We start from the raw sequence: 27,996 nt of genomic DNA, 5'->3' as shown, positions 1-27,996 counted from the left end.
TGGGACTTTGACCAGACCTTCTGGATGGACTGAATGAGAGAAACAAAACTTGAACATCAGAGCGACGAGGATGGGATTCGAACCCCCGCGTGCACAGCACAATGAATTAGCAGTCCATCGCCTTAACCTCTCGGCCACCTCGTCGAATTCGGAAATACGCGAAAGCACCTTTATTCAAAATGAAAATACTGGCTGTGTTGCCAACCTGAAACTGCAAATGTGCAGATCCTCAGCAGGTCAGGCAGAATCTTCAGACATCGAAACAGAGTTAACATTTCAGGTCGATGGCCATCACATGAGTATTCCAACTCACTCAACTTGCGCCTTGTCGATGGTTGAACCGCTTCAGGGAGTTAGAAGGTGAGTCACTTGGCACAGAATATCCAGCCTCTGACCTGCTCTTGTCGCCACAATATTGATGTAGCTGGTCCAGTTAAATTTCTGGTTAATGGTGACCACCAGTATGTTGATGGTGGGGGATTCGGCGATGTTAATAACGAATCCCCACAGAAGAGATTTACTGTAAAGATTCCAGGGATGAGGGGCATATGTTTCATGGATCAATTGGAGAAGCTGGGGTTGTTCTGCTTGGAACAGAGACGGTTACGAGGAGATTTGATAGAGGTATTCAAAATCATGAAGGATCCAGACAGAGCAGATCGAGAGAAACTGTTGCTATTGGCGGAAGGTTCAAGGACCAGAGAACATCGATTTAAGGTGTTCGGCAAAAGAACCAAAGGTGACATGAGGAAAAACTTTTCTACACAGCGAGTGTTTAGGATCTGGAATACACCGCCCGAGGGGGTGGTGGAAGCAGATTCAATCATGGTGTTCAATAAAGAACTGGATAAGTATTTGAAACGAAAGAGAATACAGGGCTACAGGGAAAGGGTGGGGGAGTGGGTCTGTCTGGATTGCACTTGCAGAGAGCCGGCACGGACTCGATGTGCCGAATGGCCTCTTTTCGTGCTGTGACCTTTCGATGATTCTATTCTATTTGTGGGAGGCGATGCGAAGCGACCGGAGCGTGACGTAAATCGACCTGCTCATGTACATTCCCTGATAATAAATCCTAGTGTGATGAAAAGAAGAAATTCATAATTATGGTGCATACCATTTATATTATGCTGACAATAAGAGGTATTCGGTTCACCAGGGCGCCATTGTGCACATTGATTGATACTTCACCGAGATCACCCCTTACACTCCCAACACCTCCGTCCAAGAAACAGTTGGGTGGCAATCCAGACTTTGCTGAATTGTGCAAAAAGGTGTAAACCAGCAATGCGGAAAAGCACTTCTTATCAAAGAAGGGTTTTTGGTGAGGCGGCGAAAATGGAAGGGGATACAAATTCTGGCAGCAGTGAGATTCGAACCCACATAATTCAGAGATGGAAGCCAGCCATCTTTGACAGCGCAGTTACTCACGCACATGGCAAGCCATTGAGATCTGATGATAAAGGTCATAGAGCTGAAACGTTTCCTCTGGTTCTTTCTCCACAGGCGCTGCCTGACCTGCTCAGCGTTTTCAGCATTTTCAGTTTTCATTCTTGTGATTTCACAATGGCTGTTTTCCTGAAAACACCCAATTTGACCCAAGGACGCAGCTCGCACTTCACTTTCCTCACGCGCTTAAAGTCTGCCGTTTCCGAACAAAATCTCCTCCGCGCCGAGCTTTCAAAGGACCTTTCGCTCACGGCCAACCTCCTGTAATCGACACTTTTTCACCATTCCCGCTCTTCTAATTTCTCCTCATTACTTTTCAATCGGACATTTCCACAGACCTAGTAAGATCAAGCGGAACATTTCCGACTTTCCTGCACCGCCCAGATTGACAAAAGTGCACCTTTCAGCCGTCATTCGCAGCAATGTCGCGCCGCCCGTCTCTCCCGCACATCAACTGCTCGGGGAAAAGCGCCAACCACCATGGAAACAAAACCATGTTAACATCCCCCGTGTCACAAGATACCCCATGGAAATTTCACGGAAACGTATGCGCTGTCCCACCGAATGCCAGCCCTGCTTTCTGAGAGCTTGTCTCTGGAGCAGATCGAAATGTATCGACTGGTTTCAAGGCACAAATGAACATTGATGCGAACGGGACATGTGCCCCCGAGAAACAGCGGTCGATGGAGAGCAAACGTCAAGGCGTAAGGATGTGTAAGTGAATGTTACAGTAGGCAAGGCCGCAGTAAAGTCTCAATTAAATGAACGATGATCGTGGAAGGAAGGAAAAGCTGGAAGAAGCGGCGAGTCTGAATTTTGGATCATCCAACAGAGACACATGAGAGAACAAAAACAGGATACAGACAAAGGTGCTGGGGCAGAAAGACAAAGAACGAAATAAGAGGAATGAAAAGAGAGTGAAAGAAAGAATGGGAGAGAGGGAGGTGAAAGAAAGAAAGAGAGAAAGAAAGATAGAAGGGAGAGAGAAAATCAAGCGTGCAATACTCACCCCGCAAACGGGCGCTGCTCCCAATCGGCTACACTTCGCCCCACAGACCCTCATCCCATTCACACCATCCTACAATACACTGACAATGCTGTGAAGTGAAACAGAGAGTTTAAAGATACAGAGATACTTGCATACTATACTACAGCACACATTAAACATCCGTGCAGTGAGTCAGAGAGTTTACAGGTACAGAGACACTCACAGCGTCCCACAATACACTTTAAATCATGTGCAGTGAGACAGAGCGTTTAAAGATATAGAGAAATTCACCTTGTTTTTCAAAAGTGGCACATCCCAGAAGCAAGAGAGAGCGTGGGTCAGTCTCCCTCTCCTGGTGGAGCTGAGGCTTGTCAGTCAAGAGTCCCCTCCTCCCTGTATTGGCCGTGGAGGAAGTGCAGAGCAGATTTAACAGAATACCTTCAGCCTGACCGAGGTTAGGCTGACTGGCCTATAATTACTTTATCTATCCTTTTCTCCCTTTTTATACAACAGCACAACTTTAGCAGCCCTCCAATCCTTCGGCATATCACCTGTAACCAGGGAGAATTGGAAAATGATGGTCAGAGCCTCCGTTATTTCCTCCCTTGCTTCTGTTAACAGCCTGGGATATATTTCATTGGGGTCTGGAGATTCAGGTGGAGTGTTCTGGTGACTTCATTTTCCTCTTTGCAAAGATTTTCACCGCAGGTCAAGATCACAAGTCAAGGTCCAAATTAGGACTACTTCCGGGTTTGAACCTCAAATTGTGAATTATACCCTGACCTCAACGAGCCCAGAAACAAGAACGTGTCTTTAAGTTAACCCGTTGCTGACACATTCTATGAGAGGTCTGACTGCACAATGAAAGGGCGTGTTAGAAGAGTCAATCTGATATCCGTTTCCTCCTCAAATCTGAACAAATACCAATTCCAAAGTGCCATTTTGTCGCTTAATTCCACAAATTAGGTAAAAATAAGTAGTTACGCAAGGCACTGCTGGGAGTTGAACCCAGGCTCTTCTGTTTACAAGACAGATGCTTTAACCAACTAAGCCACAGCGCCCATTCATGATAGCAAAGTCCCACCTCCTCTCACTAATATCTATCAGCGATACGTCACTGTTTGGGGTTCAGACCGTTTCATCTTTGTCTGTTCAGCTTGTTCGTTCACCTGTTCATCCCGATGCTGCCTGTAGATCTCGTTGTGTTTATCTTTGTGTGTCCATCAATGCGTTGATATGGGGATGATTATGTGTACTTATGTTTGTTACATTAAGTAAATTACCGGTTTGGACAATTCTCTCCCTGAAAGTGAAGAAATATTGAGACGAACTTTACAGCAAAGTATTGTTTATTTTGGTGCTGAAAATTAAAAACCGGAAGAGGCCCAAACAGGGAAAAGGAGAAAAACCTGTGAGGGAAAATGAGGACAACAGTCAAGATTTTTACCAGTATATTAAGTGAAAGAATGGAGGCTTAGAGTAATGTGGGCCGCTTAAAGACAGATGGAGGTGATATTGTAATTGAAAATCATGAAATGTGGAGTTGCTAAATATTTACTTTGCTTCGTTCTTCACAGAAATAAATGAGGCTGACATATCAGAGATATGTGGAAAACTGTAAATAAATCAAGGGGATTCAGTATAAGTAAAATAATGGCAATGGAGAAAATAATTAGATGAAAGATAGACAAATCTCCAGGACCTGATGGTGACCATCCCAGGGGACTGAAAGGACTAGGTGAGGAAATTGTACATGCTTTCGTCATGATCGTTCAAACTCTCTTGGTTCAGGAATTGTTCCTTTGATGGAAACAATTTCAATGTCACTCCATTATTTGGGATGGGTAGCAGAGATGATGCTGGAAATTATAGACCCATTAGTCTGACATCCGTTGTGGGGAAGTTGCCAGTATCCGTTATTAGGGAAAGAAAGATTGAGCACTTGGATAAACATGAATTGATCAGAGAGAGCCAGCATGGATATTTTGTAAGTCAAGTCTAACAAAACTAGTTGAACTTTATGGAGATGTAACTAACGTGGTAGATAATGGAGTGTCCATGGTTGTTATATGATATTGACTTCCAGAGGTATTCGATAAGGTACCATATAAGAGACTGTTAACGACAATGACAGTGCGTAGAATTTATGGCAACCTAATGAAATGGGTAGGGAGTTGGTTAGAAGGTGGGAGACAGAGACCCGGCATATAAATGACGTAGACCAAGGAATAGAGAGCCGTAAATCCACGTGTGTCGCTGACACCAAGATAGGTGTCACGGTGAGTCCTGTAGATGGAAGCATAAAGTTGCCAAGGCAAATTGATAAATTAAGTGAGTTGGCAAAACTGTGGCAGATGGAGCTTACATAGAATTACATAGAATGTACATCACGGAAACAGGCAATTCGGCCCAGTTAGACAATGCCGGTGTTTATGCTGCAAACAAGCCTCCGCCATCCCCATTTAATCTAGCCCGATGAGCAAACCATTATATTCCTTTCTCCTCCATTTCTTTTTCTAGATTCGCTGTAAACGAATCCATGCTATTCGCCTAAACTACTCCTTGTGGGAGCGAATTGCAAATTCTTACTTCTCTCTGGGTAAATGTGTTCCTCTTGAATGCAATGTTGAATTAAATAGTGACTACCTTATATTCATTGCCTCAATGATTTGGAGTTCCCACCTCCACAAATGCAAACACCTTATCTACGTCTAACCTATCAAACCCTTGGATAATCTTAAAGTCCGATATCAGATCACCCCTCAGCCTTCTCTTTTCTATGCAGAAGAGCCCCAGTCTGTTCAAACTTTCAATATGGAAAAGTGTGAGTTCATCTACTTTGGACTGAAGCAAGATAGATCAGAGTATTTTCTAAATGGTGAGAAGCTAGGAACTGTGGAGGAGCAGAGAGATTTAGGGGTCCAAGGACAGAAATCGCTAAATCCAGTGGAATGGTAGAAAAATTGATTTAAATGTCTCATGGGATGTTGGCTTTTATCTCAAGGAAGCTGGTATTCAAAGGGGGGAAGTATGTTACAGATAGAAATCCTTGCTGAGACCCCATTTAAAGTACTGCATTCAGCTCTGGGCACCACACATCAGGAAGGAAACATTGGCCTTGGAGTGGTGCAGCGCCGAATGACCAGAATGATACCGGGGCTAAAATGGTTAAATTATGAAGACAGGTTATGCGGACGTCGGTCCTCATTTTTCTCTTCAGGATCCGGCCCCATCCGTTTACTGTTGACGGGAGCGCGTCTGATACTAAGTCAGTCAGAATCGGATGCAAATCACATCACGGGCACAGCGGGTCTGGGACTGGCGACTGGTTTTACATTGAGTCTTTTTTATGGGATAGGCTGTACATTGTTTGTATAATAATAATACGTTTGATACAATGAAGGTTTTTTCAGTTATTTCCCATTTCCACTCTCACCAGTTTTATACAGTAACAGGTAACAATCTTTCAGGGATGTGATGTACAGTGTTGGTGGAATCAGTGTAATTTAACTTGATATATTGAAGAATCTCTTGTCTATCCCAGGCTCTTACCTCAGGTTTAGACCCTCACCTAGTTTAAAATCAGCCACTCACTGATATAAATAAATCAGTAACAACCCCGAAACCTCAGCGGGTATATTTGTTCCGATACTAAGTGACGGTCCCAATTTCCACTGAAATTCTCGATGAGCAAATACCAGAGGCTGTTTTGGGTTTGACAAACTGTGAAACAGATTGTTTTAAAAGCCGGAAAGAGGGAAAAACTCGTGGTTGATATTAAGTGTTATGCATTAACTCTTTCTGTTTCCGATTTACAATTTCTCTTTGTGTGTGACTGACAGGAGCGGCTATAACGGAGCCCAGTGACTGGGTAACGAGCTGCACTGAATCATTGTCCTGTGTTACAGACCGGCTCGTTAGACCTGTTCATTCCGTCTCATCTCATTGTCAGCAAACAGGAAATTACTGAAGTTAAGGCTGGTGAATAACAGCTCGAAATATCAATCCTCTCCACCAGTGGGGACAGAGTCTTCCGAAAAACAGGGATTTTCACTCGTGCAAATTTCATCCACATTTTCTGCTCTTCATTTCTCTGATCTGTTTGATGCGGCTTTGCCTACAATTCACGACTTACATGAAAACCTCAATTTTACAGTCGATTTTCGGGTCAAGAGGTATGGTGAGATTTCAAATAATTGAAATCCACCCTTATTAACGCCAATATCGTCACCTACACGTTTGACAAGTGTAAAGCGACTTCACTCACGGTTTTGTGCACAACTCATTCAAAGATACTTTCGGTAATTGGAGGGTCTTTGAAGTGATGACACGAACACAACAGTTCGCGCTGCCGTTTTCCGCAAGACACTTCAGATTCATGGGGAATGATTTCGGTCTGGCGGTTAAATCCGCTCCCTCTTCACAAATCCGCCTTTGAACCTGTATCCTTTAGTATTTTTGAGAACCGATACCAAATCGGTTTGCCCTGTACTGTACATTACTTTTTTAAAATATTACAGATAAGCAGAGCACTTGAGCTGTCACAGCTGTGACTTTGACTTTTCTCCCTCTGCTCTCGATCTCCCCGGTAACTGCCACTAACCACAATCTTCTGTCACACTTCTCCATCAGAAAGTTCCGAGCCTCGGTTTTCAACTGAAATAACGCCCATCTCTTCAATCAACGACATCCCAGAGAGAGATTCTCAGTTTCATTTCACACTTTATCCAAATCCTCTTTAAAGCACCATCAAAAGTTGTCCTTTAGTTAATAATAAGATCAATAAAAGTTCTTATCTTCTGGGGTTTTGTTTCAGATTCCAGGGCTTTTAAAGTTCACTGCGGATATTTATCGAAGCGCATCTTGATTGGAGGCTTCTTGGAGAAATCGGAGAAAGATCACAAAGCGATAATTCAGATACGGAAAATGAAGCTGTTTGACGGGAGCACTGATAGAACCGATTGTGCGCTGCTCTTGTGGCGCAAGCGCTCAGCGTGCGGTACTTTTATGAACTCCAGAAATGCCCAGGTTGTGAGTTTGAGCCTCATCTGGAACAATCGAACATTTTGAGTTCAAGGTGCAACTGGTATGTTCCATAACGCATCTACTTCTTAGTGTTCCCATGTGAGCACTTGGGTTCCTCTGGCCTACCGTCTTGCAATAGTAGGTGTGAATTTGTTTGTTTATAGGGGGAGAGGGAGCGATTAGCGGCATCTGATATGGCAAAGGAGCCGGTACGAGATCTTTAAATCTAAGGAACTAAACATACAATTCTTCTATTCGTTTAGCGGATATTCATCAGTTGGAAGTTTCGTGTGGGGAAAATCTGGATGGGAAATATTCTCCCTGGTGTCACTGTGCAACGGGTGAAATTATTCAGCTCACAGATGTTAATACGCTGAAAGGTCGAGAGGCCTTTTCCAGCTCCCGTGTGGGGCAAGTTTAGCTTTTGAGCCGCTATGTAAAGTGTTATTTTAATTGCTGCTAACGAATGACAAGACATTGTTAAATAATAGCTACATCATTAAATAAATTTAAAACAGAAATAGATAGTTTCCTAGAATTAAAGGGAATTCGGGGTTACGGGGAGCGGGCAGGAAATTGGACATGAATTTAGATTTGAGGTTAGGATCAGATCAGCCATGATCTTATTGAATGGAGGAGCAGGATCGAGGGGCCGATTGGCCTACTCCTGCTCCTATTTCTTATGTTCTTATGTTCTTATTTGGCACAAACACGAGAATTGTAAACTCACGAGTTCACTGTCCATGTTTCTTACATCATGTTCAACAGAAACAAGGATTCTCCTCAACACGAAGCTGACAATTTTATAACAGGGACCCTCACCCAATTTCGACGTCCACGATGGATAATTCAGAGTCCTACATTGAATATGTACGATATGAACTTAACAAATTGCGAGCCTGCGTAGCTCAGTTGGTGGAGCAACAGACTTTTAAAACGGGTAGTGATCTGAGGATCCAGTGTTCTGGTTGTAAATTTTGAAACAGCTGGCAAGTTCTGTCTTCGCAGCGGAGCAACAACTACGGGACAGAAGATGCATGTGATGTGTTGTCAAAGCTTCGTTGTAAACTTCTTTCCCAGGGATGGGCAGTAATGCGCTGTCTGCAAGCGGCAATTGCAGCTTCCCGCCAGCAACGTGTGATTGGAGAGAGCGGGGCCGGACAGGCGGCCTGAATATTGTTGCTCTCGTGGCCTCACTCAATGCGGGAGCTGGGGAACATCGAACATCGAAAAACTGATCTGTTTGTTGCCGCGGCTGCAATGCTGTTTATAACTGTATTTATAAACCGAGGCAGCGCTGCAGGATCCTTTAATGATCTCTCATAAATTAACTGAAAACAATCGCAATGTGTAGCTTTGAGAGGGGCTTCCTGCACAGTCGGGGCATGAAGCGTGAATGAGGGCGAGACACTGTCTGTATATGTGTAGTGTTTGAATGTGTATTGAACTATACAGAGAATGGAAAATATATCAGTTCTGTGAGGTGTGGTATTTTATTCACATTTTCCCACAGACTGAATTCTTGCTTTTTTTCATACTTATTGATTTTTAGTGGGGAACTTTTTCAAAATGTTTCTGCCCGGTTTCGAACCGGGGACCTTTCGCGTGTTAGGCGAACGTGATAACCACGACACTACAGAAACTCTGCTACATATTTCGCTATAGGAAACCCTCAGAAGATAGCTGCCGTCTGCAAATGCTCTCAGTGTGGGAGACGGGTCCCTTTCCCGTTCAGGGAATTAACTTCAGGGAAATAGTTTGCTGTATTAATTTCGCAATACTCATTAAACTCTGAAAAAAGACGAATAGTTGTTCAAATCGCCATTAATCAACTAACAACTTTCTGTTTCAGGCTGAAGGAAATCCTAACTTTTATTTTTATTCATTCGCCAGGCAGAATACAGAAAGTTCAGAGGGGAACTGAAAGTGACAAAGAGAGGGTATGAGAATAGACTGGCGGCCAACATAAATGGGAATTCAAAAGTCTTCCACAGGCATGTAAACATAAAACGGTTCGTAAGAACCCAACTCTGATTCGGGACCATGAAGGAGATCGACTCATGGAGGCAGAGGGGGTGGCCCAAAAATGTTTCTGTACGGTTTTGAACCGGGGATCTTTCGCGTGTTAGGCAAACGTGACAACCACGACACTGCAAAAACTCTGCCGCAGACGGTGTGAAAGGAAATCCTCAGAAGATAGCCATTAATCAACTAATAACTTTTTGTTTCAGGCTGACGGAAATCCTAACTTTTTTTTTATTCAATCACCAGGCAGAATATGGAAAGTTCAGAGGGGAACTGAAAGGGGAAATAAGAGGGGCAAAGAGAGGGTCTGAGAATAGACTGGCGGCCAACATAAAAGGCAATCCAAAAGTCTGCCACAGGCATGTAAACATTAAACGGGTAGGAAGAACCCGACTCTGATTCTGGACCACAAAGGAGATCGATTCATGGAGGCATCCCAAAAATGTTTCTGTTCGTTTTCGAACCGGGGACTTTTCACGTTTATAAGCGAACATGATAACCATTACACTACAGTAACTCTGCTGCGCACGTTGTTCGAGGAAACCCTCAGAAGATCGCTGCAGTCTGCAAAAGCTCTCAATGTGGGAGACGGGTCCCATTCTCGTTTCGGGAATTAACTTCGACAAAATAGTTTACTGTATTAATTTCGCAATACTCATTAAACTCTGAAAAAAGTCGAATAGTTGTTCAAATCACCATTAATCAACTAATAACTTTCTGTTTCAGGCTGACGGAAATCATAACTTTTTAAAAATTCATTCACCAGGCAGAATTTAGAAAGTTCGGAGGGGAACTGAAAGGGGAAATAAGAGGGGCAAAGAGAATACTTTGCATATGTCTTTAACAAGGGTGAAGTTGCTGCCAGAGTCTCAGTATAGGAAGATATAGTTGAGATACTGAATGGGTTAAACATTGGAAGACAGGGCAAATATGTGAGGGCAAGGCTGGATGGCATCTATTTTAATGCAAGGAGTCTTGCGAATAAGGTGGATGAACTGAAGGTGTTGATAAACACATGGGAGTATGATATTGTTGCTGTCACAGAGACATGGTTGAGGGAGGGGCAAGACTGGCAGCTCAATATTCCGGGGTACAGAATCTTCAGGCGAGACAGAGGGGGAGGTATAAGAGGAGGGGGGGTCGCAATATTAATTAAAGAATCTATTACTGCCATAAGGAGGGATGATATATTAGCAGGTTCCTCGAATGAGGCCATATGGGTGGAGCTTAAAAACAAAAAGGGGGCAAGCACTTTGATGGGAGTGTACTATAGGCCCCCAAACAGTCAGGGGGAGATAGAGGAACAGATATGTAGGCAAATCTCAGAAAATTGTGCAAATAATAGGGTAATAATAGTGGGGGATTTCAACTTCCCCAATATTAACTGGGATACTCAGAGTGTAAAAGGCTTGGAGGGTACAAAATTCTTAACGTGCATCCAGGAGAGCTTTTTGAGCCAGCATGCAGAAAGTCCTACAAGAGAGGGGGCAGTACTGGACCTAATTCTAGGGAATGTGGCCGGCCAAGTGGAAGAAGTGCTCGTAGGTGAGCACTTTGGTGACAGTGACCATAATTCGGTGAGATTTAAGGTGGTCATGGAAAAGGACAGGGAGGGGCCGGAAATAAAGGTTCTAAATTGGGGGAAGGCCGATTTTAATAGGATAAGGCAGGATCTGGCCAAAATGGACTGGGATCAGCTGCTTGTAGGAAAATCCGCATCGGAGCAATGGGAGTCTTTCAGAAGGGAGATTGAGACCATACAATGGCAACATGTTCCCGTAAAGGTCAAGGGTGGTTCCAAGAACTCCAGGGAACCTTGGATGTCAGGGGATATACGAGAATGGATTAGGAAAAAAAGGAGGGCTTTTGGCAGATACAAAAGGCTAAAGACGGAGGAAGCCCTAGAGGAGTACAAAAAGTGCAGGGGGATACTTAAAAAAGAAATTAGGAGATCAAGGAGGGGCCATGAAATAACACTGGCGAGCAAAATAAAGGAAAATCCTAAGATGTTTTATAAGTATATTAAGGGTAAGAGGATGACTAGGGAAAAAATAGGGCCCATTAGGGACAAAAATGGCAATGTGTGTGGAGCCGGCAGATGTAGGAGGGGTTCTAAATGAATTTTTTGCATCTGTTTTCACTATGGAGAAGGACGATGTAGACATAGAAATACGGCAGGGGGACTGTGATATACTCGAACATATTAACATCGAGCAGGAGGAGATATTGGCGGTTTTAGCAGGCCTAAAAATGGATAAATCCCCAGGCCCGGACGAAATGTATCCCAGGCTGCTGTGTGAGGCAAAGGAGGAGATTGCGGGGGCTCTGACACATATATTCAGAACCTCTCTGGCCACAGGGGATGTGCCAGAGGACTGGAGAACCGCTAATGTAATACCATTATTCAAGAAGGGGAGTAGGGAAAAACCGGGGAACTACAGGCCAGTGAGCCTAACATCAGTGGTAGGAAAATTATTGGAAAAATTCTGAAGGACAAAATTAGTCTCCACTTGGAGAAGCAAGGATTAATCAGGGATAGTCAACATGGCTTTGTCAAGGGAAGATCATGTCTGACTAATTTGATTGAATTTTTTGAGGGGGTGACTAGGCGTGTGGATGAGGGTAACGCAGTGGATGTGGTATACATGGATTTCAGTAAGGCATTCGATAAAGTCCCCCACAGGAGACTGGTCAAGAAAGTACGAGCCCATGGAATCCAGGGTGCCTTGGCACTTTGGAAACAAAACTGGCTTAGTGGCAGAAGGCAGAGGGTGATGGTCGAAGGTTGTTTTTGTGACTGGAAGCCTGTGGCCAGTGGGGTACCACAGGGATCGGTGCTGGGTCCCTTGCTGTTTGTGGTCTACATTAATGACTTGGATATGAATGTAAAAGGTATGATCAGTAAGTTCGCTGATGATACAAAAATTGGTAGGGTGGTAAATAGCGAGGAGGATAGCCTCAGTCTGCAGGACGATATAGATGGGTTGGTCAGATGGGCGGAACAGTGGCAAATGGAATTTAACCCGGAAAAGTGCGAGGTGATGCACTTTGGAGGGACTAACAAGGCAAGGGAATACACAATGAATGGGAGGACCCTAGGCAAGACAGAGGGTCAGAGGGATCTTGGTGTGCAAGTTCACAGATCCCTGAAGGCGGCGGAACAGGTAGATAAGGTGGTAAAGAAGGCATATGGGATACTTGCCTTTATTAGCCGAGGCATAGAATATAAGAGCAAGGAGGTTATGATGGAGCTGTATAAAACACTGGTTAGGCCACAGCTGGAGTACTGTGTGCAGTTCTGGTCGCCACACTACAGGAAGGATGTGATCGCTTTGGAGAGGGTGCAGAGGAGATTCACCAGGATGTTACCAGGGCTGGAGCGCTTCAGCTATGAAGGGAGACTGGGAAGATTGGGTTTGTTTTCCTTGGAGCAGAGGAGGCTGAGGGGGGACATGATTGAGGTGTACAAAATTATGAGGGGCACAGATAGGATGGATACTAAGGAGCTTTTTCCCTTCGTTGAGGGTTCTATAACAAGGGGACATAGATTCAAGGTAAAAGGCGGGAGGTTAAGAGGGGATTTGAGAAAGAACTTTTTCACCCAGAGGGTGGTTGGAGTCTGGAACTCACTGCCTGAAAGGGTTGTGGAGGCAGGAACCCTCACAACATTCAAGAAGCATTTGGATGAGCACTTGAAATGCCATAGCATACAAGGCTATGGACCAAATGCTGGAATATGGGATTAGAGTAGACAGGGCTGATGGCCGGCGCGGACACGATGGGCCGAAGGGCCTCTATCCGTGCTGTATAACTCTATGACTCTATGACAGTGGTGACACAGACCGTGCGCGGCTCCAGTGGCGCAATTGGTCAGCGCGCGTTACTTCCACAATAATTATACGCTCGAGAAATGCTGGGGTTGTGAGCTCCAGCGCCCTCGAAAGTAGTTGAAACTTCTCAACATTTTGACTGGAGTTCAAGGTACAACTGGTTCCATAACGCATCGACTTCTTCATGTCCCCATGTGGGCACTGAGGCTCCTCTGGCCGACCGTCTTGCAATAGCAGGTGAGAGTTTATTTGTTAAAAGGAGGGAGAGAGGGCAATTGGCGACAACTGAAATGGTGAAGCGGCCGGCACGACATCTTTAAATCGAAAGAACCAAAAACACAATTCTTCTTTCCGTGAAGCAGGTTTTCATCGGTTTGAAGTGTCGTGTCGGGAAAATTCGGGAGGTAAGTCTGCTGCCTGGTGTCACGGTGTATCGGGTGAAATTATTCAGCTTTCAATTGTTGATCGGCTGAAAGGTCGAGAGGCCTTTTCCAGCTCCCGTGTGGAACAAGTTTAGCTTTGGAGCCATTGGGTAAAGTGTTGTTTTTAATTACTGCTAACGAATGACAAGACATTTTGTACAAACAAGAAGAATTGCAAAATCACGAGTTCGCTGGCCATGTTTCTTTCACCATGTTCAACAGAAACAAGGATTCTCCTCAACACGTTGCTGAAAATTGTTTCAAAGGGACACTCTCCCGAATTCGACATCGACAGGGATAATTCAGAGTCCGACCATGAATCTGTATGATGGAAGCTAATCCAACAGCGAGCCTGGATAGCTCAGTCGGTAGAGCATCAGACTTTTACGAACGGGTAGTGATCTGAGGGTCCAGGGTTCAAGTCCCTGTTCAGGCGAAAACTTTTAAAATAGCTGGCAAGTTCTGCTTTTCCAGCGGAGCAAAATCAGCGAAAGGAGCAAGAGTTGGCCATCCAGTCCCTCGAGCCCACTTCGCCAATTTGATGAGGTCATCGCTGATTTTCGACCTCAACTCCACTTTCCTGACCTGTCCCCATATCCTTTGAGTTCCTTCGTGTCCAGCATTCTATCTATCTCAGTTTTGAATCTATTCAATGGCTCAGCATCCACAGCCCTCTGGGGTCGAGAATTCCAATAGTTCACAACCTTCTCAGTGAAGAAATTATTCCTCATCTCTGTACTGAATGGCCGGCCCCTTATCTTGAGATTATCACCATTAGCTCTAGACTCTCCAGCAAGGGGAAACAGCATCCCAGCATCTACCCTGTCAAGCCCTCTAAGAATTTTATATGTTTCAATGAGATCACCTGATTATTGAAAACTGCAGAGAATATAGGCCCATTCTACTCAATCTCTCCTCACAAGACAACCCTCTCATCCCAGGAATCAATCGAGTGAACCTTTGTTGCATCCACTCTAAGGCAAGTGTATCGTTCCGCAGGTAAGGAGATCAAAACTGTACACAGTACTCCAGATGTGGTCTTACCAAACCCTATATAATTACAGCAAGGCTTCCTTATCTTTGTACTCCAACCACCTCGCAATAAAGGGCAACATACCATTTGCTTTCCTAATTGCTTGCTGCATCTGCATGTTAACTTTCTGTGATCCGTGTGCAAGAGCACACAAATCCCTCTGAATACCAACATTTCGCAGTCTCTCACCTTTGAAAAGATATTCTGCTTTTCAATTCTTCCTACCAAAGTGAATAACCTCACATTTCCCCACGTTATAATTCATCTGCCAACTTCTCGCCCACTCACTTAACCTGTCTGTATCACTTTGCATCCTCTTTGCGTCCTCCTCACAGCTTACTTTCCCACCTAGTTTTGTATCGTCAGCAAACTTGGATACATTACACTCGGTCCCCTCATCTAAGTCATTAATATAGATTGTAAATATCTGAGGCCCAAGCACTGATATTCACGGCACCCCACTAGTTACAACCTGCCAACCCGAAAATGACCTGTTTATTCCGACTTTCTCTTTTATGTACATCAACAAATCCTCAATCCATGTTGATATATTACCCACTATCCCATGAGCCCTAATCTTGTCTAACAAACTTTTGTGTGGCACCTTATTGATTACCTTTTGAAAATCCAAATATTCTATATCCACTGGTTCTCCCTTATCTACCCTGCTATCTACACCCTCATAACCTCTAACAGAGTTGTCAAACACGATTTCCCTTTCACAAAACCGTGTTGCATGTGCCTAATCATGTTATGATTATCTAAGTGTCCTGTTATCAAGTCCCTAGTCATAGATTCTAACATTTTCCCTCCTACTATTGTCAGGCTAAATGTCTTGTCGTTACCTGTTTCCTCTCTCCCTCCTTTCTTGAATAGCGGGGTTACTTTTGGTACCTTCCAATCCATGGGGACCTTTCTAGAATCATGGGAACTCTGGAAGATAAAACCAATGCATCCACTATCTCTGCAGCCACCTCTTTTAAAACCCTGGATGTGGGCCACCAGGGCCAATGAATTTGTCAGCTTTTAGTCCCATTAATTCCTCCAGTACTTTTTCATTACTAATCTTCATTGCTTTAGGTTCCTCACTCTCATTAGAACTTTGGTTCCCCAATAGTTCTGGTATGATTTTTGTGTCTTCTACTATGACGACAGATACAAAATACTTGTTTAACGTCTCTGCCATTTCCTTATTCTCCAATATAAATTCTCCTGTCTCTGTCTCCAAGGACCCATGTTTACATACGCTAATCTCTTCCTTTAAACATTCTTAAGAACATAATAACATAAGAAATAGGAGCAGGAGTAGGCCAATCGGCCGCTCGAGCCTGCTCCGCCATTCAAAAAGATCATGGCTTATCTGATCCGAACCTCAAATCTAAATTCATGTCCAATTTCCTGCCCGCTCCCCGTAAACCCGAATTCCCTTGTAGAAGCTCTTACAATTCATGTTTACATTTCCTGCTGGTTTAGCCTCTTTCTATATTCTCCCATTTTAGCAATTTCTTGGTCATCCTTTGCTGATTTCCAAAACCCTCCTAATCCTCAGGCTTACTACTCTTTTTGGGAAGAATATAAGCCTCTTTTACCCGAATTCCATCATTAATTTCTCCACTTTTCCGGTGGTGTTTTTAATCCTCAAGCGAATGTAATTTTGTTGAGAAATTATGAATTATTTCTTTAAATGTTCGCCATTGATTATCTACCATCATATTTTTAATCTAATTTCACAAACCATCTCAGCCAACTCACCCCTCATAACTCCGTTATTGGTTTTGTTCAGATTTAAGACCCTAGTTTCGGACTTAACGACATCATTCTCAAACTCAATCTGAAATTCTATCATTTTATGATCATTCTTCCCCAGAGGATCATTTACTTTCAGATTACTAATTAATCCAGTCTCATTACACAATATTAGATCTAAAATAGCCTGTTCCCTTGTTGGGTCCTCGACATATTGATCTAGAAAACTGTCTCGAATGCATTCCATCAACAAAAAACAGCTTATCTTGAGTTGCGAACATGGTGTCAACACGATAGGATGATTATGACTGGAAGACACGGCCAGATCTGCCAGGTGAATTAAATGTTTGCTGCAAACACGGAGAATTAATGAAACCAAGACTTCCCTGCAGAGCAAGGAGTTGGAAAGAAAGATGCTGGGCATTGAGAGGCGAAGGATTTTGTAGATAGCAGGATGAATGGACAAAAGGATCTCAACTCCCTGCTTCTTTTCTACACTGATAAATCGAGACAAAAATATCATCTCCGTGCTTCTTTCAGATAATGAATGTCTTAATGCTCAAGAGATCGCTGATCCAAGCCAATTATCTCCACTCGCACTCTCCTTCCAATCTTGCACACGTTGCTCAGCTTTGAAATTATGCATTTTTTCACACTGGGATTCAATTTGAAGAAAACGATGCTGTGATCAGCTGGTGTTGTTCCGGAAATGGAGTAAAAGAAGATACATAAAAGGCTAATGATAACAGTGACTGTTCGAACACTGTGAGCTACATTTAAAGGTTCTTCATCATTTAAAGTGTCAGGCAGCAGATCTTTTCCAAATCATGACAGAAATGGCAAGAAAATTTCATGCAGACTTTGATCAACGGCACGACTTTCGAACAGGAGGCATTTTACAGAAGGCAAGAAAGTGCATTGTTTATCGCTCTTATGGGTTGTAAAATTGAAGAATGATGGGCTGCTGGCTGTTCAGGCAGGAGCGGTGAAATTACTCATGTTGATCAGGAGCGAGCTTTGTGCTCAGTCGAGGGAATTTGGTTGGTGCTATTTTGAACCACACCAGGAAAGTCAAGTTCCCTGATCGGGAATCAAACATGGTACCGCGGCGGCGAGAGCGCCAAATCCTCAGCACTAAACCACGAACGAATCTGCTGCAATTTTCATTAAAGCAAGCAGTCCAACGTTGCCTTTCCGACTTGTCCCTTTGAAACTCACGTCACTTTCGCCCCAGACAAGTTGCTCGCACAAAATGGAATTTACTGTTAGAACATGAAAGCCTTTTTTCTGACAACGACAGCACCAAGTGCGGGTCGGCAGGGACATGAAATGGACAGTGAGGGGAAATATTACCTCAAGCTGCTGGTGAAACTGTTTCCATTTCCAAAACGCACGCACCGAATCAGTGAAACTCCTCGGAAATTTACAAGTCAACGCAGGGTTGTCATGTCTCACATGAAGCAACTGACACACACAAGATTCTGTCATCACCTGCCATCTCCTTCTGTTTCTGTCACTACTTTATCTCGAGCTTCCTCTGCACCTCCACATGCCGTTGAAGTAGATGTTCAAAGTAAATACAGAGACTTAACGAGAAAAAAACCTCAACTGGAAATGAGGAGAGGGGAAGAATGATGCTGGGCATTGAGAGACGATGGATTTTGCAGATACCTGGATAAATTGACACAACGACCTCATCCCCCTGCTTCTTCGGATACTGAATATCTTAATGCTCAAGAGATGTTCACACTGCCCCAGGCCCATTTTCTCCAGTCGCATCTCCCACCAATCTTGCCTATGTTGCTTCGCTCTGAAATTGTGCATTTTTTCACACTGCGATTCCATTTGATGAAAACATTGCTGTGATCAGCTTGTGTTGTTAAGGAGATGGAGCACAAGAAGATACATGGAAGGCCAATGATAACAGTGACTGTTCAGACACAGTGAGCTGCAGTTAAAGTCGGCAACATTTAAAGTGTCAGGTAACAGATCTTTTCCAAATCTTGACAGAAATGGCAAGAAAACGGAACGCGGACTTTGATCAATATCACGACTTTCAATTCGTAGACATTTTATACAAGGCAAGAAAGATTTACAAGGATGTTGCCTGGACTGTAGAATTTTAGCTAAGAGGAAAGATTGGATAGGCGGGGGATGTTTTCTTTGGAACAGAAGAGGCTGAATGCAGATTTAATTGAGGTGTACAAAATTATGAGGGGCCGAGTGTGGATTGGAAGGACCCATATCCCTTCACAGAGAGGATAGTAACCAGGGGCATAGATTTAAAGTGATTGGTCGGAGGATCAGTGGGGATTTGAGGAGAAATTCTTTCGCCCAAGGTCTGTGGGGTCTGCAACTCACTGCCTGAAAGGATGGTTGAGGCGGACACCCTCATCGCATTTAAAGAGTACGTGGGAATGTACTTGAAGTGCTGTAAACTATAAGGCTACAGACCAAGAGCTGGAATGTGGGATTAAGCTGAACAGCTCTTTTTCGGCTGGCACAGACATGATGGGCCGAACGGTCTCTTTCTGTGCCGTAAATTTCTTTAATTCTTTGATTCTAATTAACAGTAAGCAGGGTAGTTCAGGGGTCATGAGAACGCTACTGAAGAAAAATAACTGCTGCGCACCAAGCAATGTGTCCTTGTAAACCACAGACTGGGGAAGTTCCAGCTCCAGTGACGGGATACTGATGTAAGGGGCAGTCGGGACTGGAGACACCGGAGATCAAACTCAGGGCGCCTGAGGTTCCATCCAGCAGGATCATCTCGTGTGAACGGGAGACTTGTATATTTACTCTGGTGCGGTAGAGGAAAGAGAATTTGCTCATATATTTCTTAATAAGGTATTAATGTTGCTGACTCTCAAACTTGTTAATTAATAAGACAACGTATTAGTTATAATCTTCAACCCCGAAGTCTCTCTGCTCCTCTATTTTAAACTTTGACCATTTAGTTTACATTTCATCTCATTTTTCTTCCTCTCAAAATGTATGACGTCACATTTCTCTCCATTAAACTTCACCCGCCTGTTTCCGAACCTGTGAACGTCACAATGAAGTCACTGACTCCTCTCCACAGTTCCCCACGCTGCCAATTTTGGCGTCATCTGGAGATTTTCACCTTGTGTCCCACATACCCAAGTTCAGATCATTCTCTGTATTGAGAAGAGCAATGGTCCCAACACTGACCCTGGGGGACACCACTGTTTTCATCTCTCCAGTCTGAAGAACATCCATTAACCACTACTCCATGTTTTCTGCCCTTTCCACAACTTCCTATCAATACTGCCCAATTCAATTTAATACCGTGAGTATTAATTTTATCAACAAGCCTCCTTTCCGACATCTTATCAAACACCTTTTCACAATCCATCTACACAACCTCCGCTACATTCCCTTTATCAGTAGACTTGAGATATCTCAAATAATCCATGTTGGTTGTTCTTAATTAATGTGTTTTTCCAACAAATGTTGAAATGTTTGCTCCACCTCATCTGGTTTCATTTATTTCAAACCACAACAGAAAGGTCGAGTTTTCTACTGGAGCTTCAGATAAATTAATTTTTTACGATGATGCTTCAGACAAAAACGGACATCTGGGCTTAGACCCGCCCATTCAGTGCCGCAACTCCCGCCCCTCACACACTCCGATTGGTTGGAGGACCAACTGTCCGCTCATCCCTCCAGTCAATTTACCATAAGACCATAAGAGATAGGAGCAGGAATAGGTCATTCGGCCCCTCGAGCCTGCTCAGCCATTTAATGTGATCATGGCTGATCTGATTTTTACCTTAATCTCCACTTTTCCGCCCTTTCCCCATATCCTTTAACTCCCTCGCTGATCAAAAATTTGTCGAACTCAGCGTTGAATGTGTTCAATGACTCAGCCTCCGCAGCTTTTTGGGTGAAGAATTCCAAAGATTCACGGCTCTCTGGGAGAAGAAATTCCTCCTAATTTCCGTCTAAAACGGGCGAACCCTTATTCTTATACTATGCCCCCTCGTTTTAGATTCCCCCATGAGGGGTAACATCCTCTCAGCATCTACCCTATCAAGTCCCTTCAGAATCTTGCATGTTTCAATAAGATCTCCTCTCATTCTTCTAAATTCCAATGAGTATAGACCCACCCTGTTCAATCTTTCCACGTAAGACAAACCTTCCATACCCGGAATCAACCTACTGAACTTTCTCCGAACTGCCTCCGATGCAAGTCTGTCATTCCTGAAATAAGGGCACCAGAACTGTACGCAGTACCTCAGATGTGGTCTCACCAGCATCCTGTACAGTTGTAGCATGACTTCCCTGATTTTACACTTCATACCCCTGGAAATTAAGGCTAATATTCTGTTTGCCTTCCGGACTACCTGCTGCAACTGCATGTTCACTTTTGGTGTTTCGTGTACAAGGACACCCAGATCCCTCTGTTCCACAGCATTTTTTAGTATTTCTCCATTCAAACAATATTTTGCTTTTTTATTTTTCCTCCCAATGTGGATGACTTCACATTTTCCCACATAAGATTCCATCTGCCAAATTTTTGCTCATTCGCTTAACCAGTCAACATCCCTTTGCTGACACTTTGTGTCCTCATCGCATGTTGCTTTTCCACCTATCTTTGTATCATCAGCTAATTTGGCCACAAGACGCTCTGTTCCATTATCAAAGTTATTGATATATATTTTAAATAGTTGAGGTCCCCAGCATTGATCCGTGCGGTACCCCACTAGTTGCAGGAAATTCCTATAAATTTCCGCTCCCCCTAATGGTCCGGAATTCTCCTTAATCACCAGGACGGAGTTAATAGTGAGACTGGCGGTCCTGCGGTGCAGTTGGAAAATAAACATTAATTGAACCCGTCAGTTGCAACATTTAATAAAACGAAATTAATATAAGTTACCGACAAAATATTTTCTGGATTTCTGCAAAGTGGGGGGGGGGGCGTCTACGCTATGTGTTTTTCCGGTTTAAATGGCACGAAGGGCTGGGGTTTCAGTTTATTTTATTATCCATGGTCCAAACGCGATCTCACTGCTTCATTGTCTTTGCTTTTCGGCTAGATATTAAGACCATCAATGGCGGCGGGATCCCCCAGCATGCCGGGCGGTAGAGATTGTGCCCTATCTGAATCAGTGGAGCACAGTGCGCAGGCGCAGTATGACTCATTATCGGGCAGCGTGTCCTGAGCATGCGCGGCCAGTCGAGGCTGCGGGAGGAGCGCGTTCGGTGCAGGTCAGAGGATCGGAGCAAGAGGATCAATAAACCCCGGGGCCCGGGTCCGGGCTCAGGCCCAGGCTCAGGCTTCACAAACCCCGAGTGCGGCCCCAGACCCGAATATAAAACAGTGAACATTATCCCCCCTCACTACCCGCCGGTTTCCGGTTTCTCCCGTTTCGCTCCGGACCAACTCTGAACTAAAGGCCGCGGCCCCGCGCATGCGCGGTGTAAACTGGGAATTCTCAGGGAGCGTCTGTAAATGAAGGATAAATGGAGATCGGTCAGGGAGCGTCTGTAAATATAAGAGAAATGGTGTTCGGTCAGGGAGCGTCTGTAAATATAGGAGAAATGGTGATCGGTCAGGGAGCGTCTGTAAACAAAGGAGAAATGGTGATCGGTCATGGAGCGTCTGGAAATGACGGTGGAATGGTGATCTGTCAGGGAGAGTCTGTAAATGAAGTAAAAAATGCTGATCCGTCAGGGAATGTCTATAAATGAAGGAGAAGTGATGGTGGGTCAGGGAGCGTCTGTAAATGAAGGAGAAATGGTGATCGGTCAAGGAGCGTCTGTTCATGAAGGAGAAATAGTGATCGGTCAGGGAGCGTCTAAAAATGAAGGAGAATGATGATCGGGCAGGGAAGGTTTGTAAATGAAGGAGAAATAGTGATCTCTATACCTTTAGTCATCAAGGGAGATCCAGCTTTGGAGGCCGTTCCTTTCCTCCTCGTGGGAATCTGTCTGCTCTGTACCCAAACCAACTCCTCCCTGAAGGCCTCCCATTCAATTACTGATCTGCCTGCCAATTTTTGATTCCAATCCACCTGGACAAGATCCCCTTTAAGCCCTCCTCCAGTTAAGAATTTTCACATTTGATTGTCCCTTGTCCTTTTCCATTACTATTCTAAACCTAATGCTGCCCCACTGAAACATGCTCCACCTGCCCCACTTCATTCTACACACCGAGCCCACTGCTGTACTCACATTCACTCTCTCATGTTCAGTTTCTCACACTCTACCTCAACCACTCTCTCACATTCACCCTCTCCCGCTCTCTCTCATTCAATCCCTCATGCTCTCTCACCGTTTTGCTCATGGTTTTGGGATATTGAAAGATAATGCGATGGGTTTGGATTTCAGCACAGGGAGGAAGGAGAGTGTGTGGGACGGGGATTTACAGCTTTGAGGAATGAGAGAGGAAATAATGTTCCATAGAAACTAGAATTGTCTGTTCCGAATTTCTATCCTGTATTTACAGTGATAACTTTTGTAAACTCCTTTTACAGGGTATTAGAAGGGGAGGATTTGCAGACAGGAAACTCAAACCAAAGATCACGTCAAGATCTAACAGAGTCACACGATTCATCAGGACCTGAATATCATCAGCCTTTGAATGTGGAAGGAGAAATGATTGTCTGTTCTGTCTGTGAGAGAAGATTTCAAACATCAGTGTGAGTGGAAAAGCACCGAGACACACACACCCGAGTGAGAGTGTTCCAGTGCACTGACTGTGGAAAGAGCTTGAATCAGATACACAGTCTGCAAAAACATCAGACCATTCACAGTGGGGAGAAACGGTACACGTGTTGTGTGTGTGGACGAGGCTTCAATTAATCGTCCAACCTGGAGAGACACAAGGACACCCGGACCACGGAGAAACCATGGAAATGTGGGGACTGTGGGAAGGGATTCAATTACCCTTCAGAGCTGGAAACTCATCGACGCAGTCACACTGGGGAGAGGCCGTTCACCTGCTCCGTGTGTAAGAAAAGATTCACTCAGTCATCCAACCTGCTGAGACACCAGCGAATTCACACTGATGAGAGACCTTTTAAATGTTCTGAATGTGAGAGGAGCTTTAAAAGCAAAATTAATCTGCTGAGACATCAAAGCGCTCACACTGGGGAGAGGCCGTTCTCCTGTTCCTTGTGTAAGAAGAGATTTACTCAGTCATCCCACCTGATGGCACACCAGCGAGTTCACACTGGGGAGAGGCCCTTCTCCTGCTCTCTGCGTGGGAAGAGATTCACTCAGTCCCCCACCCTGCTGATACACCAGCGAGTTCACACTGGCAAGAGTAAGTTCTCCTGCTCTGTGTGTGGGAAGAGATTCACTCAGTCATCCACCCTGCTGAGACACCAGCGAGTTCACTCCAATGAGAGACCTTTTAAATGTTCTGACTGTGAGAAGAGGTTTAAAAGCAAAATTAATCTGCTGAGGCATCAAAGCGCTCACACTCGGGAGAGGCCGTTCATCTGCTCTGTGTGTAAGAAGAGATTCACTCGGTCATCCCACCTGCTGATACACCAGCAAGTTCACACTGAGGAGAGACCGTTCTGCTGCTCTGTGTGTGGGAAGAGATTCACTCAGTCATCCAACCTGCTGACACACCAGCGAGTTCACTCTGATAAGAGACCTTTTAAATGTTCTCTCTGTGAGAAGAGGTTTAAAAGTAAAATTAATCTGCTGACACACCAATGCACTCACACTGGGGAAAGGCCATTTCCCTGCTCTGTGTGTAAGAAGAGATTTACTCGGCCATCCCATCTGCTGAGACACCAGCAAGTTCACACTGATAAGAGACCTTTTAAATGTTCTGACTGTGGGAAGAGATTTAAAAGCAAAAGGAATCTGCTGATACACCAACACACTCACACTGGGGAGAGGCCATTCACCTGCTCCGTGTGAGGGAAGGGATTCACTATTTCATCCGAACTGCTGATGCACCAACTTGTTCACTCTGGGGAGAGACGTTTTACATGTTCTGACTGTGAGAAGAGCTCGAACAGCAAATATGAACTGTGGAGACACCAACGCACTCACACTGGGGAGAGGCCATTCACCTGCTCCGTGTGTAAGAAGAGATTTACTCGGTCATCCCACCTGCTGAGACACCAACGAGTTCACTGTGATGAGAGACCTCTTAAATGTTCTGACTGTGGGAAGAGATTTAAAAGCAACAGGAATCAGCTGACACACCAACGTACTCACCCTGGGGAGAGACTTTTTAAATGTTCTGACTGTGAGAAGGGCTTTAAAAGCACAAATGATCTGCTGAAACACCAACACACTAATACAGGGGAGAGACTGTTCACCTGCTCCGTGTGTGGGAAGGGATTCACTAATTCATCCCACCTTCTGAGACATCAACTTGTTCACACTATTGAGTGACCTTTTCATGCAGTGACTGTGAAAAAAGCTTTAAAAGCAGAAATGAACTGCTGACACATCAACTCACGCACATTGTGGAGAGACTGTTCACCTGCTCCGTGTGTGGGAAGGGATTCACTCAGTCATCACACGTGCTGAGTCACCACCGAGTTCACATTTTTTTTATTGGTTCATGGGATGTGGGTGTCGCTGGCGAGGCCGGCATTTATTGCCCATCCCTAATTGCCCCAGAGAAAGTGGTGGTGAGCCGCCTTCTTGAATCGCTGCAGTCTGTGTGGTGAAGGTTCTCCCACAGTGCTGTTAGGAAGGGAGTTCCAGGATTTTGACCCAGCGACGATGATGGAACGGCGATATGTTTCCAAGTCGGGATGGTGTGTGACTTGGAGGGAAACGTGCAGATGTTGTTGTTCCCATGTAGCTGTTGCTCTTGTCCTTCTAGGTGGTAGAGGTCGCGGGTTTGGGAGGTGCTGTCGACGATGCCTTGGCGAATAGCTGCAGTGCATCCTGTGGATGGTACACACTGCAGCCACAGTGCGACTGCAGTGAAGGGAGTGAATGTTTAGGGTGGTGGATGGGGTGCCAATCAAGCGGGCTGCTTTGTCCTGGATGGTGTCGAGCTTCTTGAGTGTTGTTGGAGCTGCACTCATCCAGGCAAGTGGAGAGTATTCCATCACACTCCTGACTTGTGCCTTGTTGGTGGTGGAAAGGCTTTGGGGAGTCAGGAGGTGAGTCACCTGCCGCAGAAGACCCAGCCTCTGACCTGCTCTTGTAGCCACAGTATTTATATGGCTGGTCCAGTTAAGTTTCTGGTCAATGGTGACCCCCAGGATGTTGATGGTGAGGATTTCGGCGATAGTAATGCAGTTGAATGTCAAGGGGAGGTGGTTAGACTCTCTCTTGTTGGAGATGGTCATTGCCTGGCACTTGTCTGGCGCGAATATTACTTGCCACTTATGAGCCCAAGCCTGGATGTTGTCCAGGTCTTGCTGCATGCGGGCTTGGACTGCTTCATTATTTGAGGGGTTGCGAATGGAACTGAACACTGTGCAATCATAAGCGAACATCCCCATTTCTGACCTTATGATGGAGGGAAGGTCATTGATGAAGCAGCTGAAGATGGTTGGGCCTAGGACACTGCCCTGAGGAACTCCTGGTGGTTGTTGGAGGCAATGATTGGCCTCCAACAACCACCACCATCTTCCTTTGTGCTCGATATGACTCCAGCCACTGGAGAGTTTTCCCCATATGACTGCAGGGTTGGATTCTGCTGTTAATCGCATCCAGGACTGAACCATGTTCATTCTGACAGTTGGGGTTTGTTTCTGCTGATGTTAATAACCCCTATAACTGGCCTAGAGTTTAATATTCTGGACACGTTAAATAAATAAGCTTTGTTTTAAACACCTTGTTGTAGATTTTGGTCTTTCCCACCTGAGTGTATAGCATCACCTGACCTGAGTTCAGAAAGGACAATTTGGGGGGAGGATCGTCCGGTAGAGCAGAACTTCAGCCTGGACACAGTCCTTCAAGGCCACACTGAGAGGGACAAACAGCACTTTGGTCTTTCTCGTCTCTCTTCCCTGACAGCAAAGTCGCCGTGCGGGTTAATCTTGAGGCGTGTAAGAAATGTGTCCCAGCCGCTCTCTTCCATGGTTCAGAGTTACTAGGCACGGAACAGAAGTCTCCTTGACAATGGTGTTTGGAGTCAGGAAGAACAATGTGTAAGGATTAACCCATTAAAGTGGTAATTTACAGACCTTGGGGAAATCACAGGCACTCAGGGAGGATGTGCTGGAATAGCATAATGTCTAAAAGACATGTAGATAACTGGGACTGAAGGTTAATTAAATCAAGGAGTCACGCAGGCTTAGGCCTCTCTATCTCGAGCCTCCACAAGCTAGTGAATAGCAGTCTGTTTATACAAACGGTTCTGTGAAGGCTGGCAATGTCAACTCTAAGATAAGGTACTGTTAAGTCTGTAACAACAAGGCACGGATGGTACCAGGAGTTATGCTTGGAATGTAACTTCTGAAGGTTGAGAGACATGAATAATGGTGAGGCTGAGAGATGTGGATGCGATGGTGAACTGCCACAGAGACTGAAAATGGGAATAAGAAGAGACCTCAAAAGCTGAGGAAGGCGCGCAAGATTCTAGCAAGGAAGAAGAGAACTCTTCAGTCAACAGATCACAGCAAAAGAGAGAGAGAGAGAGAGACCGCGCTGCAGTCACATGGAGGGATACTTCCGAGGTTTCAAGGAACAGACTGTGACTATTCCTCTTTGTTAAGTATCACCTTTTTTGTACCAATTGTGATGTGCTTAATATATCTGTTTTGCCTTCAACCATAATACCAGTACCGTGGTTATCTTGTTGTTGTCACGAACCAGTTCTTAGATCAGATTAGATTATAATCCTGAAAGTAGTGATTTAAATCCTGCAATTGGCGACCACGAATGGACTATTTCTGACAACAGCCAAAACCTGGTATTACTGGATATAAGGTAATGGACGCGAGGGTTATCACTTGATCACCAGTCAGTCCTTGTGGGGGATTAGTAATAACAAACGGATAGTGGCTCTCTAAAGTACACTAAGATGCCGAACGGGGATCTTTGGAAGTAGTACAGAACCAGAATCAAGAAAAACTGTAGTGGGACCGATGTACAGGTCTTATTGTTAGAATGGTTGGGTAAAGGCCCGGAAATTACATTGAAGGACGCCGTGGCTTTGATTGAACAGAAAATTACCGATAAAAAATGGAGGCTGGATAGGGCGATCGGCTTGATCACTTCTGCACCCTCGTATTGCACGGGACAAGATTGGCACATTATCCTGGTACAGAATGACCAGTTAAAACGGCAGCAGAAAGAACTTGCTGAGAAAGATAGTCAGATTGATGACCAGTTAAAATGGCAGCAGAAAGAACTTGCCGAGAAAGATAGTCAGGTTGATGGTCTAAAATACCAAGTTGCATCGGCAGCTGCAATCATGTAACATCAAAGTGTTAAGGCTGTAAATGCTGGATCAGCATTACATAATTTAGAAGAAATACGATGTCAGCTAGAAACTGTAATGAAAGACAATACTCGCCTCAC

The 27,996-nt window shown here is 44.6% G+C and overlaps 4 non-coding genes and 1 pseudogene across 4 annotated transcripts; 2 read left to right on the top strand and 3 right to left on the bottom strand.

Moving 5' to 3' along the window:
* Nucleotides 1-62: 62 nt before the first annotated feature.
* trnas-gcu (transfer RNA serine (anticodon GCU)) lies at nucleotides 63-144 on the bottom strand. The gene has a single exon. It is a non-coding gene; the product is annotated as a tRNA-Ser (tRNA).
* On the top strand, nucleotides 71-27,895 carry LOC137335578 (zinc finger protein 271-like; annotated as a pseudogene).
* Nucleotides 3,422-3,495, bottom strand: trnat-ugu (transfer RNA threonine (anticodon UGU)). Its single transcript has one exon. It is a non-coding gene; the product is annotated as a tRNA-Thr (tRNA).
* On the bottom strand, nucleotides 9,030-9,102 carry trnav-aac (transfer RNA valine (anticodon AAC)). The gene has a single exon. It is a non-coding gene; the product is annotated as a tRNA-Val (tRNA).
* On the top strand, nucleotides 14,087-14,172 carry trnak-uuu (transfer RNA lysine (anticodon UUU)). The gene is given in 2 exon segments: nucleotides 14,087-14,123; nucleotides 14,137-14,172. It is a non-coding gene; the product is annotated as a tRNA-Lys (tRNA).
* Nucleotides 27,896-27,996: the final 101 nt, after the last annotated feature.

Source organism: Heptranchias perlo, chromosome 20 (assembly GCF_035084215.1).
Source record: "Heptranchias perlo isolate sHepPer1 chromosome 20, sHepPer1.hap1, whole genome shotgun sequence".
Lineage (NCBI taxonomy): Eukaryota > Metazoa > Chordata > Chondrichthyes > Hexanchiformes > Hexanchidae > Heptranchias > Heptranchias perlo.
This window is presented reverse-complemented; position numbering and strand designations above follow the sequence as displayed.